The sequence below is a fragment of the Mus caroli genome, unplaced genomic scaffold (assembly GCF_978045245.1).
Source record: "Mus caroli unplaced genomic scaffold, Mus_caroli_1 scaffold_7, whole genome shotgun sequence".
NCBI lineage: Eukaryota > Metazoa > Chordata > Mammalia > Rodentia > Muridae > Mus > Mus caroli.
Window position 1 is genome coordinate 108,109,556 of NW_028227262.1, and position 27,478 is coordinate 108,137,033.

Below are 27,478 nucleotides of genomic sequence, written 5' to 3' on the forward strand. Positions count from 1 at the left end.
TATACCAGTATGTGTCTATCTCAGAGAATGTGACTTCATGTTATTAAAAAAAAAACTGTCAAAAGGTTATAAAGTCACCAGGGACATTCTATTTTAGGAGGTATATTTCAGGACAGGAAGTATGGGACAAGGATGACTTTTGTTATTCCCTCCTGAGTCTGTAGCAAAACCAAACTTCCTTTCTTTCTTCCTACCCATGCCAGACACCCCCCCAAACTTCAACTTCTCTTTTAAATGAAATAAACCCACCATCCAGATAGAAAGCTTGCTATTAGTTTCAACTGTTAAAACTGATGACATAACTGAATTCTCCTTGTAAAACATGGTATTTTTTGACATGAAATGCTACTTGCAAACTACCATTATCAGACAAATACCGAAGCAATATATATGATCTAGCCACATTGTAATTGAGTGATTTTTTTCTCTCATTAATAATATGAATAATTTATGGTAAATACGTATTTTATATGAGTAAAATATGAAAAAGAAAATGACTCTAGTCAAGAGTATTACAAAAGAAGGCAAAGCACAAGTCAGGTAAAGGAATCAGAGAGCAGAGAAATGTTGGACAAAACAGAAATTAGGCACTTACTACATCATTGTTTTGTAACTATCAGGTACAATGTAATGTGTTTAATATGGATTCTTTTGCTTTGGTTTAATATGGAATCTTTTGCTTTGGTTCTATTGACTCTGAAAATTTCATATATACCTACTGTCTAATTTTTTAATGATACTCTCTTAGTTTAAAAGAAAAGTATCTTTTATTTCAGTCCAATAAAGTTTCAACAATATGAATACTTAAACATGAAGAGAACAAGGACAATAGACATGCTAAGGTGGAGGAAGAAACACCATGAGGCGTCAACCAATATAAAAATTTACAGGCAATTAAGGAATGCTGAGAGCTAGAGAAATAGTCTTCCCCGGAGAAGAACACACCAGTTGGTTAACCAGCACCTTAGTTTTTCAAAAAGCTTATTATTAGATAAAGATGTGGTTGCTCCTATGTGTAATCCTGGTATTCAGAAAGCTGAGCAGGAGGATGACACTGCAAGTCGGAGACCATCCTTGGATTCGTATGAGACCTTGTCTCTAGACATTACTATTATCCTGTTAGTTAGAAAGTAGCATATAGAGAATTTGTAGAACTTGTTCAAGATTATAATAATAAAGAGATAGAGGCATGGGTCTGCTCATAGACTTAAGGTTGATAGTCATGCTACTTGATAAGTTCTCAGGGTACAGTTTTGCTATCCTGTGTCAACACCTCTTTTAGTTGTAGCTGTAGGAGAGTCTGGAAAGCTGTCTAGACAGGAAGCACAAAGGCATCAGGGGAGGCAATCTATAAATTTATTGTCAGCTGGGGGAGATTGTACTATGAGCCTTCTGCACCCTTTCTTTCAACATGTAAACTACAATAATAACTAATGTGCATTGTTCTTCTTATAACTTTATAAGGAGTGGACTAAGTGTGAAATGTCTATATGATGGTGCCTACATGTTGTATAATTAATGGAAGCAAATGTCTTCAGAGTGTGAAGAACAGAGGGGCTCCTTATCTTTTTTGTTGTGATAATGAACAGGCCCTAGGTGTGTTTGCTTTTGGTACAAAACAGCTTCTCAATTAGCCAAAGAAGGTGGTGTTTTTTCCATCCATGCCCATGAATGCACATTAGCATCTTTAAAACCCACCCACTACACCCAGAGTTAAGAATATTTTTGTATTTTCATATATATTTTCACACACACACAGACACACACACACACATTCATGTACAACTTAGTGTATACTCCTAATTCAGGTTTGTCTTTCTGCAGGATATGAATCCCTGGAGTTCTTCGTTGCAAATCCTGGGAAGAAGGAATGAGGTGCAAAGAAGAGAACATTTGTAATCGGGTCACTTAATTATGAATTCTAGTTAGTAACTCTGTGGCTCCATGCCTTTGTCTTGCTGACCCACTCTGTGCTTTTAGTAAGGAGAAGAGACATACCTACCCAGAGAAGACTTCTTCACTTTTTAAAAATCTCCCTTCATTAACTTTCCTACCCCAAGCCCCTGTACATCAAATTCTACTCCCTGGCAAACAGGGAACTTTACATGCAAAGGAAGTCACTACTTGGCACTAATCCTTGCTTCTCTGAAGGGAGCCAGCACAGGATATGTTATTGGTAATCTTCTCAGGTTAGGAGGTAACACAGTCAGCCTGAGACAGCAGGGGGCATCCAGGCTCCACAGCATGCCTGGGTTTGTTTACTATGAAAAAAGAATAAGGTAGTACAAATTTGACTCAGTCCAGGCTAAAGCATAGCAGTTTAATATTAAGCTGTCGGCAAACACTGGTGTGATTTCTCAAGATATCAAGTCCTAGTAAGGACCTGTAGCTATTAGATTCCAGAACAGACTTTGTTTGTCTTCTTTCTAGAAGTAATAGTAGCCGTTCTACATCTGTCCCTTCTATATTCTCTGGATCCGTTTACTGAGTATGTAGAAATATCTTAAACCCAATGCAAAAGATTGCTTATACTGGGTACCTGAATTATAACTGAAGGATAGTGGTTAAAGCCAGGGACAGGCTAGATTCTGGAAACTATACACAGAAATGGAAAGTAGGTGAAGGTTCCTATTCGTCACTAAAGTTCAGGGACTTTCCCAAGCCAGAGGTGAAGCACAAGAAGTTGTCAGTAGTACTGGGTCAATCAGGCATTTAGGGTCACAGGGGAAGAGAGTATAATCACGATGCTGTCATTGTTCTGTATATTTTTAATAAAGTAGTGTTGACTAATAGTCATAGCAGCAGTAACAAACCACTTATTACCCTCAAGGACATTGATGTTAGGCTCTCCCAGTCTCACTTGGGTGTGTCCCTTGGCAATAGGAGGCATGCTAAGACTTTCACACTCTGGGTCAAGACACCGCAGGTTTCTTAAAGTCCTTGCTCATATGTAGTTCTGACAATGAGCCTGATGTAGTATCATAGGAGGAGAAGAACTAGTGAACATGGTTTTGTTTGTCATCTTATCCCTTTCTTATTTCGAGAAGATGATCTACAAAGGCCTAGGTAAAAGACTACAAGTATGGAATGCTCTTCATTCCACCTCTAAAACAGTTCTTTCTTGTCTGTCTCACCCATACTCAGTGGTGTTCCTGAAATTTATGAATTCATTTTCCTGCTATAGGAACCAGGTCATAGTTGCTTTGAATTATTTTGCTTGCTTCATCATTGATCACTATGGTCACAAAATAAAGCCTCTGTTCATGACCTCCTGTCTTTGAAATTTTATGTATTTGCTTTTAGTATGAGAATCTTTCTAGTCAATGTCAAATGTTCATCCAAAATTCATGCATATTAGCTGCTACCAACAACTTCTCTTTTTTTTCTGTACAGCAGGAATTGCTGCTGGACATATTCAACCTCATATTCTTTGGTATGGGCAGATTTTCTTTTGCTCCCAGGACCCTAGAACTCCTATAACTTAGTAATAATATACCGGTATTTCAGAAATCTCTAAGAGTGTTGAAGATTGGGGTCAGCAAACATAACTCTGGGCTAGCACACTGGTGGTCAGAATCAGTACAGCCAATACTATACATCATAAGATACCCTTTATGAAAGAATATGATACAGAATTTGAATGCTCTGCTGGTGAGTTTTGGGTTTCTACATGTTGACGAACTTCTATTCCAAGTAACTTATTTTGAAATACAGGATGCTTTTTGGATCTCTCAAGGGACGAGATCTGACCTTAAATAGAAGGGAAGAAATCTGACCTTAAATTAACTTTCCCATGATCAAGATGCCAAAGAGATTTGGCAGAGCTACAGGGAATGAGAACAAATTCACTTTATTGACATAGTGACTGCATGGTTAGAAATTTTAGTTGGCAGGAATGGTGTCCTGAATCTAGTTGACATAGTTGCAGATATCGTGTACACACTATGATTATCCTTCAGGGACCAGACATAGTCTCAGGGAACAGTTCCCTAGAGCTCTTCATTGCAGACCATAGAGCCACCAAAATAAACCCCAGGGAGGAGGAAGAGTGTTTAAAGAAGGGGCATGTAGGAAAAGGCCACATTTATACAGAACTTAATAACACATGCTAGACAACCTGTAGCTCCATTTGTTTTTCAAGATAGTTGAGATCCTATTCTTTTTTTTTTCTTTTAAGGAAATAAAGCAATCCTTTAGTTATTAAAACACAAAGTACCTCATATCTGTAATTTTGCTACTGTTATGAATCATAATGTAAACATATGTGTTTTCTGATGATCTTTTTTTAAAATTTTTAATATTTTTTTTATTACGTATTTTCCTCAATTACATTTCCAATGCTATCCCAAAAGTCCCCCATACCCCCGCCCCCACTTCACTACCCACCCATTCCCATTCTTTTGGCCCTGGCATTCCCCTGTATTGGGGCATATAAAGTTTGCAAGTCCAAAGGGCCTCTCTTTCCAGTGATGGCCGACTAGGCCATCTTTCGATACATATGCAGCTAGAGACAAGAGCTCCGGGGTACTGGTTAGTTCATCATGTTGTTCCCCCTATAGGGTTGCAGATCCCTTTAACTCCTTGGGTACTTTCTCTAGCTTCTCCATTGGGAGCCCTGTGATCCATCCAATAGCTGTCTGTGAGCATCCACTTCTGTGTTTGCTAGGCCCCAGCATAGTCTCACAAGAGACAGCTATATCTGGGTCCTTTCAGCAAAATCTTGCTAGTGTATGCAATGGTGTCAGCGTTTGGAAGCTGATTATGGGATGGATCCCTGGATATGGCAGTCTCTAGATGGTCCATCCTTTCATCACAGCTCCAAACTTTGTCTGTGTAACTCCTTCCATGGGTGTTTTTTTCCCAATTCTAAGAAGGGGCATAGTGTCCACACTTTGGTCTTCATTCTTCTTGAGTTTCATGCGTTTAGCAAATTGTATATCTTGGTTATCCTAAGTTTTGGGCTAATATCCACTTATCAGTGAATACATATTGTGTGAGTTCCTTTGTGATTGTGTTACCTCACTCAAGATGATGCCCTCCAGGTCCATCCATTTGGCTAGGAATTTCATAAATTCATTCTTTTTAATAGCTGAGTAGTACTCCATTGTGTAAATGTACCATAATTTCTGTATCCATTCCTCTGTTGAGGGGCATCTGGGTTCTTTCCAGCTTCTGGCTATTATAAATAAGGCTGCTATGAACATAGTGGAGCATGTGTCCTTCTTACCAGTTGGGACATCTTCTGGATATATGCCCAGGAGAGGTATTGCGGGATCCCCCGGTAGTACTATGTCCAATTTTCTGAGGAACCGCCAGACTGATTTCAAGAGTGGTTGTACAAGCTTGCAATCCCACCAACAATGGAGGAGTGTTCCTCTTTCTCCAAATCCTTGCCAGCATCTGCTGTCACCTGAATTTTTGATCTTAGCCATTCTGAGTGGTGTGAGGTGGAATCTCAGGGTTGTTTTGATTTGCATTTCCCTGATGATTAAGGATGTTGAACATTTTTTCAGGTGCTTCTCTGCCATTCGGTATTCCTCAGGTGAGAATTCTTTGTTCAGTTCTGAGCCCCATTTTTTAATGGGGTTATTTGATTTTCTGGAGTCCACCTTCTTGAGTTCTTTATATATATTGGATATTAGTCCCTTATCTGATTTAGGATAGGTAAAGATCCTTTCCCATTCTCTTGGTGGTTTTTTTGTCTTATTGATGGAGTCTTTTGCCTTGCAGAAGCTTTGCAGTTTCATGAGGTCTCACTTGTCAATTCTCAATCTTACAGCACAAGCCATTGCTGTTCTATTCAAGAATTTTTCCCCTGTGCCCATATCTTCAAGGCCTTTCCCCACTTTCTCCTCTATAAATTTCAGTGTCTCTGATTTTATGTGAAGTTCCTTGATCCACTTAGACTTGACCTTAGTACAAGGAGATAGGAATGGATCGATTCGCATTCTTCTACATGATAACAACCAGTTGTGCCAGTACCATTTGTTGAAAATGCTGTCTTTCTTCCACTGGATGGTTTTAGCTCCCTTGTCGAAGATCAAGTGACCATTAGTGTGTGAGTTCATTTCTGAGTCTTCAATTCTATTCCATTGATCTACCTGTCTGTTACTATAGCAGTACCACACAGTTTTTATCACAATTGCTCTGTAGTAAAGCTTTAGGTCCGGCATGGTGATTCCACCAGAGGTTCTTTTATCCTTGAGAAGAGTTTTTGCTATCCTAGGTTTTTTGTTATTCCAGATGAATTTGCAGATTGCACTTTCTAATTCGTTGAATAATTGAGTTGGAATTTTGATGGGGATTGTAGATTGCTTTTGGCAAGATAGCCATTTTTACAATGTTGATCTTGCCAATCCATGAGCATGGGAGATCTTTCCATCTTCTGAGATCTTCTATAATTTCTTTCTTCAGAGACTTGAAGTTTTTATTATACAGATCTTTCATTTCCTCAGTTAGAGTCACGCCAAGATATTTTATATTATTTGTGAGTATTGAGAAGGGTGTTGTTTCCCTAATTTCTTTCTCGGCCTGTTTATTCTTTGTGTAGAGAAAGGCCATTGATTTGTTTGAGTTAATTTTATATCCAGCTACTTCACCGAAGCTGTTTATCAGGTTTAGGAGTTCTCTGGTGGAATTTTTAGGGTCACTTATATATACTATCATATCATCTGCAAAAAGTGATATTTTGACTTCATCTTTTTCAATTTGTATCCCCTTGATCTCCTTTTGTTCTCGAATTGCTCTGGCTAGGACTTCAAGTACGATGTTGAATAGGTATGGAGAAAGTGGACAGCCTTGTCTAGTCCCTGTTTTTTTGAGGGATTGCTTCAAGCTTCTCACCATTTACTTTGATGTTGGCTACTGGTTTGCTGTAGATTGTTTTTATCATGTTTAGGTATGGGCCTTGAATTCCTGATCTTTCCAAGACTTTTATCATGAATGGGTGTTGGATCTTGTCAAATGCTTTTTCCGCATCTAACGAGATGATCATGTGGTTTTTGTCTTTGAGTTTGTTTATATACTGGATTACGTTGATGGATTTCCATATTTTGAGCCATCACTGCATCCCTGGGATGAAACTTACTTGGTCAGGATGGATGATTGTTTTGATGTGTTCTTGGATTGGGTTAGCAAGAACTTTATTGAGGATTTTTGCATCAATATTCATAAGGGATATTGGTCTGAAGTTTTCTATCTTTGTTGGGTCTTCTTGTGGTTTAGGTATCAGAGTAATTGTGGCTTAATAGAATGAGTTGGGTAGAGTACCTTCTGTTTCTATTTTATGGAATAGTTTGTGAAGAACTGGGATTAGATCTTCTTTGAAGTTCTGATAGAACTCTGCACTAAACCCATCTGGTCCTGGGCTTTTTTTTGGTTGGGAAACTATTAATGACTGCTTCTAATTCTTTGGGGGATATAGGGCTGTTTAGATCATTAACCTGATCTTGATTCAACTTTGGTACCTGGTATCTGTCTAGAAACTTGTCCATTTCATCTAGGATCTCCAGTTTTGTTGAGTATAGCCTTTTGTAGAAGGATCTGATGGTGTTTTGGATGTCTTCAGGATCTGTTGTTATGTCTCCTTTTTCATTTCTGATTTTGTTAATTAGGATGCTTTCCCTGTGCCCTCTAGTGAGTCTGGCTAAGGGTTTATCTATCTTGTTGATTTTCTCAAAGAACCAGCTCCTTGATTGGTTCTTCTTGTTTTTTTTTTTTTTTTTAAGTTCTTTTTGTTTCCACTTGGTTGATTTCGCCCCTGAGTTTGATTATTTCCTTCCTTCTACTCCTCTTGGGTGAATTTGCTTCCTTTTGTTCTAGTGCTTTTAGGTGTATTGTCAAACTGCTAATGTGTGCTCTCTCTAGTTTCCTTTTGGAGGCACTCACACCTATGAGTTTTCCTCTTCGAAATGCTTTCATTGCGTCCCATAAGTTTGGGTATGTTGTGGCTTCATTTTCATTGAACTCTAAAAAGTCCTTAATTTCTTTCTTTATTCCTTCCTTGACCAAGGTATCATTGAGAGGAGTGTTGTTCAGTTTCCACGTGAATGTTGGCTTTCTATTATTTATTTTGTTATTGAAGATCAGCCTGAGTCCCTGGTGATCTGATAGGATGCATGGGACAATTTCAATATTTTTGTATCTGTTGAGGCCTGTTTTGTGACCAATTATGTGGTCAGTTTTGGAGAAGGTACCATGAGGTGCTGAGAAGAAGGTATATCCTTTTGTTTTAGGATAGAATGTTTTGTAGATATCAGCCAGATCCATTTGATTCATAACTTCTGTTAGTTTCACTGTGTCCCTGTTTAGTTTCTGTTTCCATGATCTGTCCATTGGTGAAAGTGGTGTGTTGAAGTCTCCCACTATTATTGTGTGAGGTGCAGTGTGTGCTTTGAGCTTTACTAAAGTTTCTTTAATGAATGTGGCTTCCTTTGTATTTGGAGCATAGATATTCAAAATTGATAGTTCCTCTTGGAGAATTTTACCTTTGATGAGTATGAAGTGCCCCTCCCTGTCTTTTTTGATGACTTTGGGTTGGAAGTCAATCTTATCAGATATTAGAATGGCCACTCCAGCCTGTTTCTTCATACCATTTGCTTGGAAAACCGTCTTCCAGCCCTTCACTCTGAGGTAGTGTCTATCTTTTTTTCTGAGATGAGTTTCCTGAAAGCAGCAAAATGCTGGGTCTTTTTTGTGTAGCCAGTTTGTTAGTCTATGTCTTTTTATTGGGGAATTGAGTCCATTGATATTAAGAGATATTAAGGAAAAGTAATTGTTGCTTCCTGTTATTTTTGTTGTTAAAGTTGGCATTCTGTTCTTGTGGCTGTCTTCTTTTAGGTTTGTTGAGGGATTACCTTCTTGTTTTTTCTAGGGCATGGTTCCCATCCTTGTATTGGTTTTTTTCTGTTATTATCCTTTGAAGGGCTGGATTCGTGGAAAGATAATGTGTGAATTTGGTTTTGTCGTGGAATACTTTGGTTTCTCCATCTATGTTAATTGAGAGTTTGGCTGGGTATAGTAGCCTGGGCTGGAATTTGTGTTCTTTTAGTGTCTGTATAACATCTGTCCAGGATCTTCTGGCTTTCAGAGCCTCTGGTGAAAAATCTGGTGTAATTCTGATAGGCTTGCCTTTATATGTTACTTGGCCTTTTTCTCTTACTGCTTTTAGTATTCTATCTTTATTTAGTGCATTTGTTGTTCTGATTATTATGTGTTGGGAGGAATTTCTTTTCTGGTCCAGTCTATTTGGAGTTCTGTAGGCTTCTTGTATGTTCATGGGCATCTCTTTCTTTAGATTTGGGAAGTTTTCTTCTATAATTTTATTGAAGATGTTTGCTGGTCCTTTGAGTTGAAAATCTTCATTCTCATCCACTCCTATTATCCGTAGGTTTGGTCTTCTCATTGTGTCCTGGATTTCCTGGATGTTTTGAGTTAGGATCTTTTTGCATTTTCCATTTTCTTTGATTGTTGTGCCGATGTTCTCTATGGAATCTTCTGCACCTGAGATTCTCTCTTCCATCTCTTGTATTTTGTTGCTGATGCTCGCATCTATGTTCCCAGATTTCTTTCCTAGTGTTTCTATCTCCAGTGTTGCCTCATTTTGGGTTTTCTTTATTGTGTCTACTTCCCTTTTTAGGTCTAGTATGGTTTTGTTCGTTTCCATCACCTGTTTGGATGTGTTTTCCTGGTTTTCTTTAAGGACTTCTACCTGTTTGGTTGTCTTTTCCTGTTTTTCTTTAAGGACTTCTACCTGTATCATTGTGTTATCCTGTTTTTCTTTAAGGACTTGTAACTCTTTAGCATTGTTCTTCTGTAATTCTTTAAGTGAGTTATTGAAGTCCTTCTTGATGTCCTCTACCATCATCATGAGATATGCTTTTAAATCCAGGTCTAGCTTTTCGGGTGTGTTGGGGTGCCCCGGACTGGGCGAAGTGGGAGTACTGGCTTCTGATGATGGTGAGTGGTCTTGGTTTCTGTTAGTAAGATTCTTACGTTTACCTTTCACCATCTGGTAATCTCTGGAGTTGGTATAGTTGTCTCTGTTTAGAGATTGTTCTGGTGATTCTGATTACTGTCTATCAGCAGACCTGGGAAACAGGCTCTCTCCTCTGAGTTTCAGTAGTTAGAGCACTCTCTGCTGACAAGCTCTCCTCTTACAGGGAAGGTGCACAGATATCTGGTGTTTGGACCTCCTCCTGGCCGAAGAAGAAGGCCCAAAACAGGACCTGTCACAGTTGCTGTGTTGCTTTGGCAGGTCACAGAAGCTGTCAGCTTTGCCTCTAAGTAACAGATTTGCCTCTAAGTAACTTTTTGGAGAGAATATCTCTCATTTTTTGAAAATATTGTTTTTCATGCAATATATTTTGATCACTGTTTGCTCTTATCCCATTACTCTGAGATGCTCTTCATTGAACCCTAAACACACAAATTTCTGTTCTTTTTTCCTCACTCTTTAAAAAACAAAGCAGTGGAGTTTCCAAACAACCCAGACTGTTGCCGAGATTATTACATGTTACTCTCCACAAACCAACAGCAATTCACTATTACTGAAGAAAGCACCTACACAATTCATTGAACATTTGAGCTGTGGCCTAAAGAGAGGTGTTATCTCTCAGGGCTACTCTCTTTGCTACAGAGCGATACTGCACATGCTGCCAAAAGCGAAACATAGACACCAAACCTTCATAAACCCTTCAATCTGCAATGGTGTTCTGCCTGCAAAATATACTAGGGCACTAGTAGCACATTGGTCATTTTATTTTAATTTTTAAGTTTAAAATTCCTTAATTATTTATTCCTGATAAAATGAGCACAATGTACAGAGCGATTTACCTGAAGTAATGAAAAGAAAAAGACAACACTACAACAGATTAAAAGACCCCAGGAATGTACATCTAATTGACATTACATTGCACCAATCAATAGCTGCACTTTTTACGAACTGTGGCTAGGACAGCTCTGTACCAGAAGGGTTTCTTGTTTAAGCTGCAGTAACTTTTCTGACTATGGACCATTGCTCCTTCTGTGGCAGATTTTTACTCTTCCTCTAAAACACTTGGGATGGCTGTTTGAAAGTAATGGGCCATGTTCCTGACAACTCCTCACTTTTCCCCCTTCTAAGAATTGTAGTCAGCTCTGTTTTGTTACAAAACCTTCTGCTACCATAAGCACCACGTCCACCATTAGATCCATAGATCCATAGCTACCATCATAGGAACTTCCTGAGCTTCTTCCACCAAAACTGATCCCCCCTTTATGGATCCATAATTTCATCTTTGCTGTTCACTATAATTTCCAGAACCATTATAACCACCACCAGCATAGTTACTTGTATTTTTCAAAACCTACTTTATATGTGTACTTAAATGCATTAATCTCCTTTCTAGTCTACCACCCATCAGGAGTAGTGGAAAGGAAAGATTAATAGGGCAAAGGGGGATGTGGACCTGTTTAGAAACCATTCCTTGGGCCAATTCCAATTTTATTGTTAGGACATCAACAGTTCAGTTCACATGAATCAGCAGTGGAAGCTCTATCCACTCACAAACACCATTGAAAAATTAGCAATGATAGGTCGATCCAGAATAAAGTGGGAGGCTCTGCCAATTGGCCCACATCTGCAGAAGTGACAAGAAGCCACTGGAACACCACCAGAAAGTTTTTGGAGCATTTCTTTCTATTTTTAAAAAAATTATTAGATATTTTCTTCATTTCCATTTCAAATGCTTTCTCGAAAGTCCCCTATACCCTCTCCCCTCCCTGCTCCCCAACCCACCCACTCCCACTTCCTGGCCCTGGCATTCCCCTGTACTGGGGCATACAATCTTTTGGAAGACCAAAGGCCTCTCCTCCCAATGATGGCAGAATGGGCCATCTTCTGCTATATATGCAGCTAGAGACAAGAGCTCAGGGGGGTACTGGTTAGTTCATATTGCTGTTCCTCCTATAGGGTTACAGACCCCTTCAGCTGGAACATTTCTTTCTATGAAGTCATGGCAAACAATGATTAGCAAAGAAGGCAAGGTGAAGCAATGTGGGGGCAGTGGGCTGTACACAGATAGTCTGGTCTCTAGTCTCCAGACTCTCTGGTCTGGTCTCTAGCAAAGGTCTGGAACCCCAAGGACTCGATGGGTGGTGATTTCCACCTACATGGGACAGAAGGTGTTTGATCATGTCTCTTGGACCCCTGGCTCCTGTCAAAGTTACTGCCCTCAAAGCCCCTGCAGGAGAGGTATGTGGCTATCAGTAACATAGGAGCAGCACCAAGCCTTCCCACATGTAAATAAGGTTTCCCCCAAGCTCTCAGTCCAAGCCAATGTGAGGTATCTGCTGTTGAATCCTGAATCACCCCCCAAACCGTAGATAAATCCTACCAGGGAATCAAAGGTGTGCAAGAACCACTCCATCATCTCAGTCTTTTGTTCCAAGAGCTGTAACATTTGGGAAGAGACCTGCTCTCCCAAATGTGCTACCTGAGGTTCCACCACACTCCTCACTGGATAGTTGACTTCTCCTTGGCCCAGCATGACCCGACTCAGTGCAGAGCCGATTGGAGTTACCTAGAGACCTGGAAGGCACGACAGGGACTTCACACCTCCCTGCCCGCATTCACTTCCCTTTGCAAGAATCCTTGCACCAGGCTAGGCCAGATATCTCAGTAGACCTCTGGTACTCAGGCTCAGAAAGCAATACCACACAGCACCATTATTCTGTGGTTATATTTATACTATTTTCGAACATTACATATTCTCTCAAGAGTTTGCTCTAGTAAAACATCATATGCGTTTTTCCAGACAAACAGAAAAATACCATGTGTCTGGTCCCAGCAAAACATCCTCCAAAGTTTCTGCCTCAGCAAAAAAACATCGTTTTATAAGATAGTTTGCTGAAAAACATCACGATGACACAATTCAGTCTCCAAACAAGCCAGAAATTTCCATTTCAGTTACATCCACCAAAATTTTCTCCTTCATTAAAACTATCATATCCTCCTCCTTCATCATAATATCTACCACTGTGGATTCCACACCCTGCCCACCAACTCCATGTCCTCCTCATCTAGACTACTACTGTAACCAGGACCACCACGAAAGTCATCACCATCACCTCCAAATCCATTGTATCCATCATCACCACCTCCATAACTACCTCTACTGATACCACTTCCACCACCATAGCCTCCTCTTTCAATACAGTTTCCTGCATGGCCAAAGTTGCCTCTATAACCTCTTAAGTTTCCTCTATGACCCATAAAGTTGCCAGATACACCTCCATGAGATCAAGCAGATTGCACCTCTTGTTTAGAAAGGGCCTTTTCCAGGCCAGGTAACATAAAAACAGCAGACCAATCAGAATTATATCTGACTTCTCAACATAGACTCTAAAAGCTAAAAGGGCTTGGAAAGATACCTTGCAACCTCTAAAAATGGACAGGTGCTGACCTAGTCTACTGTACACAGGAAAACTCTCAATCACTATAGATGGAGAGAAATGATATTTCAAGACAAATCCAAATTTAAGCCATATTTATCTACAAATTCAGCCCTACAAAAATAATAGAAGGAAAACTCCAATCAAAGAAGGATAACCATATCTAAGAAAACACAGGAAATATGTAATTCCATACTAGCAAAACAAGGAACAAGGAAAGAACACACACACACACACAACCACTATCACCAACAACAACATCAAAAGAACAGGAAATACAATCACTGGTCATTAATATTTCTCACCAACGAACTCAATTCCCTAATAAAAAGACACAGGCTAACAAAGTAGATGTAAAAATGGACCCATCATTCTGCTGCATAAGAAAAACACACCTCAGCAATAAAGATAGACATTACCTCAGAGCAAACGGCTGGAAACAAGTTTTCTAAGCAATCAGAGCCAAGAAGCAAGCTGGAGTAGCTATCCTAATATCTAATAAAATAGACTTTCATCCAAAACTAATCAAAAGAGACAGAGAAAGACACTTAATACTCATCAAAGGAAAAATCTTCCAAGATGGTATCTCAATTCTGAACATATATGTCCCAAACACAAGGTTACCCCCATTTGTAAAAGAAACACTGCTAAAATTTAAATTGAACCCCATGTGCTAATATTGGGAAACTTCAACACTCTACTTTCACCAATTGACAGGACATCCAGACAAAAACTAAAGAGAAATAATGAAACTATCACACATTATGAATCAAATGGAACTAACAGACAGCTATAGGATATTTCATCCAAATACAAAAGTATATAGCTTCTTCTCACCATCTCATGGCTACTTCTACAAAACTAACCATATAGTTGGTCACAAAGTTAGCCTCAAGAATATAAGAAAATTGAAATAATGCCTTGTATTTTATCTGACCACCACACATTAAAGCTATACTTCAACAACATCAGACACACTGGAAAGCCTACACACTCATGGAAATGTAACAATTCTCTCCACAATGAACGCTAGGTCAGGGAATAAATTAAGAAAAAAAAATTAAAGACTTTCTAGAAGTCAATGAAAATGAAGATAAAACATACCCAAATTTATGTGACACAATGAAAGCAGTGCTAAAAGGAAAGTTCATAGCCCTAAGTGCCCCCATAAAGAAATTAAAATGTTCTCATACCAGCAATTTACAAGTACACCTGAATGCTCTAGATAAAATACAAGCAAGCATAGCAAAGAAGAGTAGAGGGCAGGAAATAGTCAAAGAAAGGGCTGAAATCACTCAGCTAGAAACAAAGTAATACAAGAATCAATGAAGTCAAAAGCTGATTCTTTGACAAAATCAGCAAGATAGACAAATCTTTAACTAAACTAAGAAACAGAAAGATAATACCCAAATAAACAAAATCAGTAATGAAAAGAAAGACATAAGAACCGACACTGAATAAATTCAAAGATCATTAGACTTACTTCAAAAGACTCTATTCTGGCATATGAGGAGGTGAGGTGGGGGGTTGTGGGGGAGGGCTGCTGGTGAAACCTGTATTGAGGGTTTCCTTGCATGAACCCTCAACCTCAGTCTGCCTCCTAATTCTTTCTGGAGAAGGCAGGGGAAGTGGCAGCTAAACATCTAGCTTGTGCAACCACAGAATGGCAGAGGAGAGGGGCGGCAGTGATATTACAGATTGTGATGATCGGGAAGACAATTTATGACCACACTTCCACTGGTTAGGACAAAGTGCAGCCTTCTGTTAACTACTCCACAGAGGGAAGGAGAGGAGAAAAAAACTGTAATAGGCCAACAGTTAAGGACCACCCAGCCTTCTGGGCCCTCCCCCTATGGCTAATAGAAAGCCTGGTGATCCCAAGTCAGCTTTCCACAGTGGTCCTCCAGGATCAAGGGGACCAATGACTCCACCACTGCTGAGACTCCCAGCTCCTCATCTGGGTAGATGCCACAGTTAGGGAGGCCTTTGTCCTCGATCTAGTCCATATGATTGTGGTTGGTGTGGTATCAATACTAAAACTCCTTTTCCTGGGCCAGGCCATAGGGTCCCTCTAGGGAAAACTTTTACAAAGAGGCAAGAAATCCATGAAGGTTCAAAAGTTGGTCTCTTGTCAAGAATAGCTACCCACTAAGGACAGCCCCCAGATGATGGAAGAAAAGTCTGACCGCCCTGTCTACTGGACACTTTTCTAAGAAAGGTCATTGCTGTTATGAAGACCATTGTGTCTTCTACCATCCAGGCACCCATGGACCTCCTCTGTGAGACTGTGACTTCCCACCCAGGCTGGAAGGAGCCCTCTGACCTAGTGGCCATATATTCTCTGTGGCCATGTATTCTCTATGTCTTCACTATAACTACATGAAGGTTCTTCTGTCACCTTCAGGCATGGGCAAATCCACCCCTTTCATCATCTCTCCCATTTGGAGGCCAGAGCTGTGATTGTCACAGGTGCATAGTGCACACTATCTTCTGATCCGGGCTATAGTGAACTTTGGGACCCCATCTTGCTACTTTCCACTGCCTCCTGGATCTTCCCCTCTGCCAAATGACAGCTCAACAGGAAACATTTGGTGCGGTTTCTTGTACATTTGTCCACCTGTCACTCAGTACTGCCCTCAGTTCCCAAGAACCCTGGAGAAGTCTCTTATCCTCTAGCTGCTTAAGTCCTTTCACATAAAACCCCAGTGTTGGCAGCTGCCAGGAATTGTACCAGGTTGTCTGTCTTTGAGGTCAAATTTGAGTGACTGGTGCAGACTTGCTCCCTGAACAGTCTCTACCTGCTTTTGGATCTCCTAGTTTCTGTCCATAGCATGAGCTCCACCACTAAAGCCTGTGGTCACTGTGCTTTCTGAAACTTTATGCCCTTTGTATTCTTCCTCAGTGTCCATGGCATTTTTTTGTGACTTCTCAACACCAGAGTAAATTTTTCTACCAAATCAAGTGACGCTCTTGGTGTTCTCTAGAGTTCACCTTGCTCCTGACACAGGAGGATTTGAGACTTAATCAGTCTGCCTCTCCATTATGCCATCTGGTGTCAGGCATTCTGGGTCTGACAGCCAAGTGATGTCTTGGAAAGTCTCTGGCAGGCCTCCCCACACAGCTCCTGCCTGGCCTGTTTTAGTTAGACTTTGCCATTGTGAGGCCACGGGCCCTTTGATTTGACTTTGTGAATCTCCACTTGTCTCTGGATGGAACCTGAACAGTACTGTCATCTCTTTGACCCTCTTTTACTTCCCTGGCACTGTGTGTTTTCTGTGAAAATGGCAGTGAACATGTTGGGTTTTGAACAGGCCCTAAGGAAGTGGGTCAGGAGATGTGTGCACAAAAGGAGAGAGATTTGTTGGAGAACTAAGAGTGATTTTTTTCTTTTTAACTTTTTTTTTTATATTAGTAATAAGCACAGTAGAAACCGGGGGTGAGGTGGGGCGGGGGAGGGAAGACTGTATTCCTCAAAATGGATAATATTAATGAAGGATTTTTTTTCTAGACAAATACCAGTTACTAAAGTTAAATCAACATCAGGTAAACTATATAAGTACCCCCATAACTCCTAAAGATATAGAAGCACTCATTAAAACTCCCCCCCAAAACAAACAAACAAACAAACAAACAAAAAACAACTCAGGGCCAGTGGGCCAGTACAGAATTCTATAAGACTTTCAAAGAAAGCTAATACCAATACTTTTTGAGCTATTCCACAAAATAGAAAGAGATAAGGCCACAGTCACCCTCAAATATAAATCACAAAAAGACTCAACAAAACTTCAGTATGGTTTTTTTTATAAGTATTGATGCAAACATACTTAATAAATTGCTCACAAACTGAATCCCAAACACATCAAAGACATCATCTACCATGATCAACTAAGTTTCATATCAGGGATGTAAGGAAGGTTCAATATATGAAAATTCACTGATGTGGACCAGTGGGTTCCAGGCATGCAGGAACCCTACGTGACCAGTGGCACTGGTTCCTTCCAGTCTGGGCCAGTGCCCTAAGCAGACCTTGGATGCACATTCTGCAGCCAGTTCCACAACACCCAGAGGAAACTCCTCTCCAAAGTGCTCTAACATGCCCAGGATCACAGATCCAGAAGTGAGGAGGACACAACATCTGTCCTAACACCTGGAGTAACTGGGACCAGTGGGATTCAGAGATGCAAGAACCCTTCCTGACCAGTGGCACAGGTTACTTCCAGTCTGGACAAGTGCCCTGAGCAGACCTTGGGCACAAACTCCGAAGCCAGTTCTACAATACCCAGAGGAAGCTCCACTCCCAGGCGCTCTAACATGCCCAGGATCACAAGAGCTTGGACACACCATGATCTCAGGGTCCCAGAGGCAGCTTGACTACCAGGAGCTCTAACACACCCAGGATATCAGGATCCCAGGATCCCAGAATAACAGGATCACAGAGACAGCTGGATTCTGAGGCGTTCTGACACGATAAGGATCACAGGAAAGATAGGCTCCAGTCAGATATACTGAGGGTAGGTAGCACTAAAGAAAACCAGATGGCAGGAGGTAAGCATAAGAACATAAGCAACAGAAACCAAGGTTACTTGGCATCATCAGAACCCAATTCTTCCAGCATAGCAAGTCCTGGATACACCACCACATCAGAAAAGCAAGATCCGAATCTAAAATCACTTCTTATGATGATGATAAAGGATTTTAAGAAGGACATAAATAACCCCCTTAAAGGAATACAGGGAAACACAATAAAACAGGTGAAGGAAATGAACAAAACCATCCAGTATCTAAAAATGGAAGTAGAAAAGCAATAAAGAAATCACAAAGGGAGACAACCCTGGAGATAGGAAACCTAAGAAAGAGATCAGAAGTCATAGATGCAAGCATCATCAAGAGAATACAAGAGATAGAAGAATCTCAGGTGCAGAAGACACCATAGAAAACATTGATGTAACAGTCAAAGAAAATGCAAAAAGCTAAAAGCTCCTAACCCCAAACATCCAGGACACAAGGAGAAGACCAAACCTACAGATAACAGGTATAGACAAGAGTGAAGATTCCCATCTTAAAGGGCCCATCTTAAATTTATAACAAAATTATAGAAGAAAACTTCCCTAACCTAAAGAAAGAGATGCCCATGAACATACAAGAAGCCAACAGAACACCAAATTGATTGGACCAGAAAATGTATTCCTTCTGCCATATAATAATCAAAACGCCAAATGCACTAAACAAAGAAACAATATTAAAATCAGTAAGGGAAATGGTTAAGTAACATATAGAGGCAGACCTATGAGAATTATACCATACTTCTCACCAGAGATTATGAAAGTTAGAAGATCCTGGACAGATGTCCTATAGACCTTAAGAGAACACAAATGCCTGCCCAGGTTACTATACCTAGCAAAACTCTCAATTACCATAGGCAGAGAAACCAAGACATTCCATGACAAAACCAAATTTATACAATATCTGTCCATAAATCCAGCCCTATAAAGGATAATAGATGGAAAGCAATAACACAAGAAGGGAAATTACACCCTAGAAAAAGCAAGAAAGTTTCAATAAACCCAAAAGAAGATAGCCACAAAAACAATCCCATCGCTAAAACAAAAATAACAGGAAGTAATTATCACTTTTCCTTAATATCTCTTAACATCAATGGACTCAATTCCCCAGTGAAAAGACACAGACTAACAGATGGATATGTAAACAGGACCCAACATTTTGCTGTATACAGGAAATGCACCTCAGTCACAAAGACAAACACTAACTACCTCAGAATAAAATGTTGGAAAAACATTTCCAAGCAAATGCTCTGAAGAAACAAGCTGGAAGAGCCATTCTAATATCGAATCAAAATACCTTTCAACCAAAAGTTATCAAAAAAAAAAAAAAAAAAAGATAAGGAAGTAAACTTCATACTGGTCAAAAGAAAAACTTCCCAAGATGAACACTCAATTCTGAATAATTATGCTCCAAATGCAAGGGCACCCACATTCATAAAAGAAATTTTACTAAAGTTCAAAGCACACATTGTACCCCACACAATAACAGTGGGACACTTTAGCACCTCCCTCTCGACAATGTCATGGAAACAGAAACTAAACAGAGACACATGGGATCTATCAGAAATTATGAACCAAATGGATCTAATTTATAGAACATTTCATCCTAAATCAAAAGAATATACCTTCTTGTCAGCACCTCATGGTACATTCTCCAAAATTGAACATATAATTCATAACAAAATAGGCCACAACAAATACAAGAAAATTAAAATAATCACATGCATCCTATCAGATCATCACAGACTAAAGATGGTCTTCAATACCAACAAAAACTAGGGAAAGCACACATACACATGGAAGCTGAATAATGTTCTACTCAATGATACCTTGGTCAAGGAAGAAATAAAGAAAGAAATTAAAGACTTTTTAGAATTTAATGAAAATGAAGACATATCATACCAAAACTTATGGGACACAGTGAAAGCAGTGGTAAGAGGAAAACTCATAGCTCTGAGTGCCTCCCAAAAGAAATCGGAGAGAGCCTATACTACCATCTTGACAGCACCCCTAAAAGCTCTAGAACAAAAAGAAGCAAATACACCCAAGAGGAGCAGACATCAGGAAATAATCAAACTCAGGGCTGAAATCAGCCAAATAGAAACAAAAAGAACTATACAAAAAAAAAAAAATCAAGAAAACCAGGTACTTGTTCTTTGAGAAAATCAACAAGATACATAAAGCCTTATCAAGACTAACCAGAAGGCCCTGAGAGAGTATCCAAATCAATAAAATCAGAAATGAAAAGGGAGATATAGTAACGCAAACCATGGAAATTCAAAAAGTCATCAGATTCTACAACAAAAGCTTATACTCAAAAAAATTGGCAATTCCAAGATTATATGGACAATTTTCTAGACAGATACCAGGTGCCAAAGTTAAAAAACATCAGATGAACCATCTAAACAGTCCCACAACCCCTAAAGAAATAGAAGCAGTCATTAATAATCTCCCAAACAAACAAACAAACAAACAAACAATCCCAGGACCAGATGGGTTTATGGGAGAATTATCAGACCTTCAAAGAAGACCTAATAACAATACTCTTCAAACTATTCCACAGAATAGAAACAGAAGCAACACTACTCAATTTATTCAATGAAGCCACAGTTCTTCTGAGTATTTTCCCTTGGAGATTGAAGAGTTCTGCCTAATCAGGAACTTTTCACAATTTCCTTTCATAGAGGACTTAATAAGAATTTTTTCTACTTCTGTCCTGTTTAATGTTTCAAATAGATTTAAAAAACTGTTTGAATGCATATTACTTTTAACTTCAGAAGATAGCATGTGTATTTAAGAGGTGTTTACCTATTATAAATTATTTTGAAGACTCAAAAAATATTAACACTGAGTTGTATTTTTTTAAAATAAATTTGGGAGCACCTTGAAGAGCCATCTTGGTTCCCAAATCCCTCAGAGACTAGTCTGTGCAGGTGAGAGTGTGGACTACAGAAGCTAACAGCTTCTGGGACAGGCCCTGTTTCAGGCCTTCATCTTCTGCCAGGAGGCAGGTCTGAATGCCAGACCTGCACTTTCTGTGCAAGAGGAGAGCTCTCCTGCAGAGAGTGCTCTAACCACTGAAACTCCTGCGAGAGCTAGTCTCCCAGGTCTGCTGATAGAGGATAACAGAATCAGGAGAGGAACAAGCTCTAACTAGAAACAACTATAACAACTAACTCCAGAGATTACCAGATGGCGAAAGGCAAACATAAGAATCTTACTAACAGAAACCAAGACCACTCACCATCATCAAAACCCAGCACTCCTACCTCAGCCAGTCCTGGGTACCCCAACACACCCAAAAAGCTAGACCTGGATTTAAAAGCATGTCTCATAATGATGATAGAGGACATCAAGAAGAAATTTAATAACTCACTTAATGAAATACAGGAGAACACTGCTAAAGAGTGACAAGTCCTTAAAGAAAAATAGGAAAACACAACCAAACAGGTAGAAGTCCTTAAAGAAAAATAGGAAAACAAATCCAAACAAGTGATGGAAATGAACAAAATCATACTAGACATAAAAGGGAAGTAGAAACAATAAAGAGAACCCAAAGTGAGGCAACTCTGGAGACAGAAACCTTAGGAAAGAAATCTGGAACCATAGAAGCCAGCATCAGCAACAGAATACAAGAGATGGAAGAGAGAATCTCAGGTGCAGGAGATTCCATAGAGAACATTAGCACAAAATGCAAAAAGATCCTAACTCAAAACATCCAGGAAATCCAGGACACAATGAGAAGACCAAACCTACGGATAATAGGAGTAGATGAGAATGAAGATTTTCAACTTAAAGGGCCAGGAAATATCTTCAACAAAATTATAGAAGAAAACTTCCAAAACCTAAAGTAAGACATGCCCATGAACATACAAGAAGCCTACAGAACTCCAAATAGACTGGACAAGAAAAGAAATTCCTCCCGACACATAATAATCAGAACAAAAAATGTACTAAATAAAGACAGAATATTAAAAGCAATAAGGGAAAAAGGTCAAGTAATATATAAAGGCAGGACTATCAGAATTACACCAGACTTTTCACCAGAGACTATGAAAGCCAAAAGATCCTGGACAGACGTTATACAGACAATAAGAGAACACAAATGCCCACCCAGGATACTATACCCAGCCAAACTTTCAATTACCATTGATGGAGAAACCAAACTATTCCACGACAAAAACAAATTCACACATTATCTTTCCACGAATCCAGTCCTTCAAAGTATAATAACAGAAAAAAACCAATACAAGGACGGAAACCATGCCCTAGAAAAAGCAAGAAAGTAATCCTTCAACAAACCTAAAAGAAGACAGCCACAAGAAAAATATGCCAACTCTAACAACACAAATAATAGGACGCAACAATTACTTTTCCTCAATATCTCTTAATATCAATGGACTCAATTCTCCAATAGAAACACATAAACTAACAGAATGGCTACACTAACAGGACCCAACATTTTGCTGCTCACAGGAAACCCATCTGAGAAAAAAAGACAGACACTACCTCAGAGTGAAAGGCTGGAAAACAATTTTCCAAGCAAATGGTCTGAAGAAAAAAGCTGGAGTAGCCATTCTAATATCGAATAAAACCGGCTTCTAACCCAAAGTTATCAAAAAAAGTCAAGGAGGGGCTCTTCATACTCATCAAAGGTAAAATCTTCCAAGAGGAACTCTGAATTCTGAATATCTATGCTCCAAATGCAAGTGCAGCTACATTCATTAAAGAGACTTTAGTAAAGCTCAAAGCACACATTGTACCTCACACAGTAATAGTGGGAGACTTCAACACACCACTTTCATCAACTGACAGATCGTGGATACAGAAACTAAACAGGACACAGTGAAACTAACAGAAGTTATGAAACAAATAGATTTAACAGATATCTACAGAACATTTTATCCTAAAATAAAAGGATATACCTTCTTCTCAGCACCTCATGGTACCTTCTCCAAAATTGACCATATAATTGGTCACAAAAGAGGCCTCAACAGACACAAAAACATTGAAATTGTCCCATGCATCCTATCAGATCACCATGGACTAAGGCAGATCTTCAATAACAACATAAATAATAGAAAGCCAACATTCATGTGGAAACTGAACAACACTCTTCTCAATGATACAATGGTCAAGGAAAAAGAAAGAAAGAAATTAAACACTTTTTAGAGTTTAATGAAAATGAAGCCACAACATACCCAAACTTATGGGACACAATGAAAGCATTTCTAAGAGGGAAACTCATAGCTCTGAGTGCCTCCAAAAAGAAACTAGAGAGAGCACACACTAGCAGCTTGACAACACACCTAAAAGCTCTAGAACAAAAGGAAGCAAATTCACCCAAGAGGAGTAGATGGCAGGAAATAATCAAACTCAGGGGTGAAATCAACCAAGTGGAAACAAGCTATTGAACAAACTATTCAAAGAAACAACCAAACGAGGAGCTTGATCTTTGAGAAAATCAACAAGATAGATAAACCCTTAGCCAGACTAACTAGAGGGCACAGGGACAGCATCCAAATTAACAAAATCAGAAATGAAAAGGAAGACATAACAACAGATCCTGAAAAAATCCAAAACACTATCAGATTCTTCTACAAAAGGCTATACTCAACAAAACTGGAAGACCTGGATGAAACGGATAAATTTCTAGACAGATACCAGGTACCAAAGGTAAATCAGGATCAGGTTAATGACCTAAACAGTCATATATCCCCTAAAGAAATAGAAGCAATTATTAATAGTCTCCCAACCAAAAAAAAAAAAAAAGCCCAGGTCCAGATGGTTTTAATGCAGAGTTCTATCAGACCTTCAAAGAAGATCTAATTCCAGTTCTTCACAAACTATCCCACAAAATAGAAGCAGAAGGTACTCTATCCAATTCATTCTATGAAGCCATGATTACTCTGATTCCTAAACCACAGAAAGACCCAACAAAGATAGAGAACTTCAGACCAATTTCCCTTATGAATATCAATGCAAAAATGCTCAATAAAATTCTTGATAACCGAATCCAAGAAAACATTAAAACAATCATCCATCCTGACCAAGTAGGATTCATTCCAGGGATGCAGGGATGGTTTAATATATAGATATCTATCAATGTAATCCACTATATAAACAAATTCAGAGACAAAAATCACATGATCATCTCGTTTGATGTGGGGAAAGCATTTGAAAAAATTGAACACCCATTCGTGATAAAAGTTTTGGAAAGATCAGGAATTCGAGTCCCATACCTAAGCATGGTAAAAAAAATCTATAGCAAACCAGTAGCCAACATCAAAGTAAATGATGAGAAGCTGGAAGCAATCCCACTAAAATCAGGGACTAGACAAGGCTGTCTACTTTCTCCCTACCTATTCAACACAGTACTTGAAGTCTTAGCCAGAGCAATTCGACAACAAAAGGACATCAAGGGAATACAAATTGGAAAGGTAGAAGTCAAAATATCACTTTTTGCAGATGATATGATAGTATATATAAGTGACCCTAAAAATTCCACCAGAGAACACCTAAGCCTGATAAACAGCTTCAATGAAGTAGGTGGATATAAAATTAACACAATCAAGTCAATGGCCTTTCTCTACACAAAGGATAAACAGGCTGAGAAAGAAATTAGGGAAAAAACACCCTTCTCAATAGTCACAAATAATATAAAATACCTTGGCATGTCTCTAACTAAGGAAGCGAAAGATCTGTATTATAAGAACTTCATGTCTCTGAAGAAAGCAATTAAAGAAGATCTCAGAAGACGGAAAGATCTCCCATGCTCATGGATTGGCAGGATCAACATTGTAAAAATGGCTATCTTGCCAAAAGCAATCTACAGATTCAATGCAATCCCCATCAAAATTCCAACTCACTTCTTCAACGAATTAGAAAGGCCAATCTTCAATTTCGTCTGGAATAACAAAAAACCTAGGATAGCAAAAACTCATCTCAAGGATAAAATAACTTCTGGTGGAATCACCTTGCCTGACCTAAAGCTGTACTACAGAGCAATTGTGGTAAAAACTGCATGGTACTAGTATAGCGACAGACAAGTAGACCAATGAAATAGAATTAAAGACCCAGAAATGAATCCACACACCTATGGTCACTTGATCTTTGACAAGGGAGCAAAAACCAACCAGTGGAAAAAAGACAGCATTTTCAACAAATGGTGCTGGCACAACTGGTGGTTATTATGTAGAAGAATGCAAATTGATCCATTCCTATCTCCTTGTACTAAGATCAAATCTAAGTGGATCAAGAAACTCCACATAAAACCAGAGATATTGAGTCATTTAGAGGAGAAAGTGGGTAAAAGCCTTGAAGATATGGGCACAGGGCAAAATTTCCTGAATAGAACAGCAATGGCTTGTGTTGTAAGATCGAGAATTGACAAATTGGACCTCATAAAATTTCAAAGCTTCTATAAGGCAAAAGAAACTGTCAATAAGACAAAAAGGCCACCAACTTATTTCGAAAGGAACTTTACGTGTTCTAAATCAGATAGGGGACTAATATCCAATATATATAAAGAACTCAAGAAGGTGGACTCCAGAAAATCCAATAACCCCATTAAAAATGGGGCTTAGAGCTAAACAAAGAATTCTCACCTGAGGAATACTGAAAGGCTGAGAAGCACCTGAAAAAATGTTCAGCATCCTCAATCATCTGGGAAATGCAAATCAAAACAACCCTGAGATTCCACCTCAAGCCAGTTAGAATGGCTAAGATAAAAACTTCAGGTAACAGGAGATGCTGGCAAGGATGTGGAGAAAGAGGAACACTCCTCCATTGTTGGTGGGTTTGCAAGCTTGTACAACCACTCTGGAAATCAGTCTGGTGGTTCCTCAGAAAATTGGACATAGTACTACTGGAGGATCCCACACTACCTCTCCTGGGCATATATCTAGAAAATGCTTCAACTCGTAATAAGGACACAGACTCCTCTATGTTCATAGCAGCCTTATTTATAATAGCCAGAAGCTGGAAAGAACCTGGATGTCCCTCAAGGGAGGAATGGATATAGAAATTGTGGTACCTTTACACAATGGCGTACTACTCAGCTATTAAAAAGAATGAATTTATAAAATTCCTAGGCAAATGGTTGGACCTGGAGGGCATCAAAGGAACTCACATGACCTTTACTCATTGATAAGTGGATATTAGCCCAGAAACTTAGAATACCCAAGATATAAGTTACAATTTGCAAAACACATGAAACTCAAGAAGAATGAAGACCAAAGTGTGGACACTTTGTCCCTTCTTAGAATTGTGAACAAAACACCTATGGAAGGATTATAGAGACAAAGTTTGGAGCTGAGAGGAAAGAATGGACCACCTAGAGACTGCCATACTCGGGGATCCATCCCATAATCAGCCTCCAAATGCTGATACAATTGTATACACTAGCAATATTTTGCTGAAAGAATCCTGATATAGCTGTCTCTTGTGAGGCTATGCCAGGGCCTAGCAGTGGGTGCTCCCTGTCAGCTATTGGATGGAACACAGGGCCCCCAATGGAGGAGCTAGAGAAAGTACCCAAGGTGCTAAAGGGGTCTACAACCCTATAGGTGGAACAACAATATGAACTAACCAGTACCCCCGGATCTCGTGTCTCTAGCTGCATTTGTATTAGAAGATGGCCTAGTCGGCCATCATTGGGAAGAGAGTCCCCTTGTTCTCGCAAACTTTATATGCCTCTGTATACTTTATATGTATACTGTATATGCCTCTGTATACTTCGTAGGCCTCTGTATACTTTGTATACTCTCACAAACTTTATATGCCTCTACTTCTTGGGGCCAAGAAGTAGGAGAGGGTGGGTAGGGGATTGGGTAGGGGATGGTCTGGGGGACTTTTGGGATAACATTTGAAATGTAAATGAAGAAAATACCTAATAAAAATAAACAATAAATTTCATAAGTTGAATAAAAAATACTGAACAAAATGGGAAAAAAGAAAATTCACCAATGTAATCCACACTATAAACAACCTGAGAGAAAAAAAATACATGACTATCTCATAATACTGAAAAACCCATCAATAAAATCCAATACCCCTTAATGTTAAAGGTATTGGAGAAATCAGGAACATAGGGCACATATCTTAACATAATCAAAATACTGATCCAAGATCATAGTGATCCAAGAACAAATATCAAACTAAATGAGTAGAAATTTAATACATTTCCACTTAAGTCAGGGACAAGACAGGGCTAAATACTTTCTCCCTATATATTCAATACAGTATTTGAAGTTCTAGCCAGAGCAATAAGACAACTAAAGGAGATAAGTGGAGAAACATTGGAAAGGAAGAAGTCAAATTATCACTGTTTGCAGATGACATAATAGTATACATAAAGGATACAAAAATTCTACCTGAGAACATCTGCAGCTGATAACACCTTCAGCCAAGTGGCTGGATACAAAATTAACTCAATGAAATCAGTAGCCATTCTTTATTCAAATGTTAAATGTGCTGAAAAAGAA

General features: G+C 39.2%; 1 pseudogene and 1 gene segment (V, D, J or C); one reads left to right on the plus strand and one right to left on the minus strand.

Annotated features, from left to right (window-relative positions):
- LOC147004003 (T-cell receptor beta-1 chain C region-like) overlaps positions 1-27,478 on the minus strand; it is a 500,214-nt gene that overhangs the window by 32,475 nt on the left and 440,261 nt on the right.
- LOC110288685 (proline-rich protein 3 pseudogene) lies at positions 15,260-15,714 on the plus strand (annotated as a pseudogene).